This window comes from Etheostoma cragini, chromosome 14 (genome assembly GCF_013103735.1).
Source record: "Etheostoma cragini isolate CJK2018 chromosome 14, CSU_Ecrag_1.0, whole genome shotgun sequence".
NCBI lineage: Eukaryota > Metazoa > Chordata > Actinopteri > Perciformes > Percidae > Etheostoma > Etheostoma cragini.
This window is the reverse complement of record NC_048420.1, coordinates 7,297,293-7,300,448: the sequence shown is the minus strand read 5'-3', so window position 1 is coordinate 7,300,448 and position 3,156 is coordinate 7,297,293. Positions and strand designations below refer to the sequence as shown.

Below are 3,156 nucleotides of genomic sequence, written 5' to 3'. Positions count from 1 at the left end.
GTGTGTGTGTGTGTGAGTGTGTGTGTGTGTGTGTGTGTGTGTCAGGTGCAGTGAAAATCCAATATTAACATCGTCATAATAGTATTCAGACTGCTTTGTTATCTAGCGTTTTTACTTGGGATGCCAATGTCAGTTTGACAGTCAGTCCACCACTGGGCCAGACTGACGCATCTCAAGTACTATTGTATGGATTGCAATTCAAATTTGTACAAACACTCATGGTGCCCAGAAGATAAATCCTAGGGACTTTTGCAAGCCCTTAAATGTTAACTTGATGCCACCAGTAGGTCAATGTTTTCACTTTTCTAGTGAAATATGCTTCCTTCACCTTAATTCTTACAAAGGTTTGTACACATGATGCATTTATGACAAAAATGTTTCATGTTACTTAGAGTTAGTGTGTCCATTGCTAGCTAGCATACACCTAACATGTAAACATGGTGAGTGCTATTAACAATGTGGTGTTTAAGCACCGCTGTTCTTAAAAACGGGTTCACAGAGATGCCAGCATGGCTGTAGACTCTTGCCAATTATGTGTAACATGTCTTCAGAGTCTGGGTCTAGGTTATCTTTTTAAGTACTTCACAATGACATTTTGACTTGTTATCACTGTATTACTCAAACAGGAGACAATGTATTCCCACCCTCTCTCCATCTCTTTCCCAGGCTCAAATTAAAAAAACTGGCCGAACGTCAAAGTAGTGAGTGTCCTGTCACGCAACACAACACAACGTGGAGAGAGGGTCTGATCAGCCTTCACACAGGGAACTCTGTTGCCACATCAGGTTGAATCTGCTGCCATCTTAGAGCAGAGTTGTGTTGCCAAGGTCTGGTTTGGCAGACAGAGTACTGCCCAGGGTACACAGAGTTGTTTTTTTCCAGCTGACTCCAATCTCTTTTCTTGTTTCAGGCAAACACTGAAACTTGACAGTGTGGGCGCACACACCTGCAAACGATCTCTACCGGGATTTGAGCTGGAATATTGTCAATCAGAGTGAGCTGGAAGGAGGGTATGGGATGTTGTGTGTGCACAGTACACATCTTCATGCCTGTGCTTCTTTGTCTTGATCTACAGATGCATAAGATGCATGCTGGACTTCATGCCAGTGCTTCTGTAGGATGAGCTTTAAATAAAAAACAGGGTGGATACTGTCTAGTTTTGAAATTTGTTGCTGCAGGATTTACTTGGCTGAGTAAAACATTTATATGAAGCCTCTCAATGAGTGGCCAGAGAGGAAAAGCCAGAGAGAAGGAGAGGAAAGAGGCAGAGTATGGGCACGCTGACCTGCAGTGAACTGTTGCCTCCTGTTGAGCTTTCATTTCATGGTTAAATGTGAAGTTAATGGCTGGTCTTACATGGTGGTAACTTGAGTGTCTCTGACTTGAGCTTCCATTAGTCTCTTTGGCTTAAAACAAAGATACTGGGTTCTCTAAGCAACAAAGCAAACAAAGACATTCTTGTGTAGAGGCTAGGTTTAGTACACTCACTGCATGATACAAAAAATGGCTGACCTTCTCCAAAGTAAGCTTTGTAGTCAATAAAATACCATAAATTACTTGTGCCAGTATGCAATACAATTATCAATATGCCCTCCCTTTGTACATCTGGCATCCTCAGTGATTTGCAAACATCAGGAATCTTTTATCTTGTTAAACTTTTGTGAGTTTTACAGATCACTTTTATTTGCCATGGTAGAGAAGAAATGCAGAAATGACTTATTTTGCTTTGTAAAAATAGGAAATGCAGTAAGCAAGTACACACAAATGAAGTAAAAAGGATGTTAGCTCAATTTTGTGAAAGCTTTCAATGTTTCAGAAACATGACATTTGAAGTACAATGAATAATGTGTCTATATCCCAAACTTGGCCATCATGTTTTTAGATTTAACAGGTTTGTATGGCCATGACAGTGAGACCTAAATCTGGCCTGCACCTGTAGTTTGATATTTTGTGAAATATGTTTTTACACTTTCTGGAAGAGTGTTAGATGAGAAGATGAATACCACTCTCATATCTGTCAGATGAACACAAGGCCACAGCTATCCGCTGGTTATCCTGGCTAACACAAAGACTGGAAACAAGGTATATCAGTTAGATGGTATTAGAAATCCAACTACCAGCACCTTTTAAGCGCACCAAGTAACACTCCATATCTTGTTTATTTCATCTTTACAAAGTTTAGAAATGTTAATTTCATGGAGTGTTGTGTGCTGGGCTATTTCTTTGCTGGGAGCGATTGCCAGGCAACCAGCGAAGGCGCCAGAAAGTTACCATTACCATTATTAGCTTGCACGACTAATGCAACACATCACACTGTCTTTCTCTTTTCTTGCTACTCATTGCAGGCCTGGCAAGGGCAACAAATTGGTCCGAACCCAACACGAAACCTGACACACTGGAAATGTTGGGTAACAGGAATCTACTGTATGTCCAACCATTTGAACACATCCAATTAATACATGTGGTCCACTTTCCTCACATCGCTCTTCTTCTATACATCCACTAATGGTAAAGGGAATGCTTGCTAAGCACTTGGAGCTCCCTCATTGTGACCTGTAAAAGGAACCTAAAAGATTTATTCTGATGATTTTCATCAGTGGAGAGGGTACAGGTTTGGCATGAAAATGAGCTGTGAGTCCGGAGTGAGAATACGGTTTCGAGAAGGGAAATGCATTATGGATACATCCAATTTTCTAGAAATGGAATTGTAGAAGTCTCTTCGTGGGAAGTACATATGTAAATAACACAAGTAGTAGTGAAGAAAATAAGTACAAAAGAATGTGATAAGGGCGTGGGCAGACAGTGTGATTAATTTGAAACAGTGGTTGACGTGAATACTGTTGGTTAGCTAGGTGTTTTTACGTGTTTTCCAAATATCCAGTGCTTAAGCTGAGCGGACAGTAAGTATCTGAACCAAATTGTTGCAACAAGGACTCTGGCATCTATTCTACCTAGAGTTCCATTACTTTCCCGACATGACGAGAGCACTCCCCAGAATATGAAAGGACAGGATCCGGATTTAGATATGGAGAATTAATAATTGATGGCGCCATAGTCGCACAAAGACACACATGCCCAACATACCAGCAGACACTCTCACAGTATACAGTGCGGTATCTGAAGTAGTAAGGATCTAAGGTGAAGAGGGAGTCAATG

At 40.9% G+C, this 3,156-nt stretch overlaps 1 long non-coding RNA gene across 2 annotated transcripts in view; it reads left to right on the top strand.

The window, feature by feature from the left end:
- LOC117957246 overlaps positions 1 to 1,025 on the top strand; it is a 16,872-nt gene extending 15,847 nt beyond the window's left edge. For both annotated transcript variants that reach the window (XR_004659455.1, XR_004659454.1), the window contains one exon: positions 911 to 1,025. This is a non-coding gene — a long non-coding RNA (uncharacterized LOC117957246). The remainder of the gene's footprint in view (positions 1 to 910) is intronic.
- The last annotated feature ends 2,131 nt before the right edge of the window (positions 1,026 to 3,156 follow it).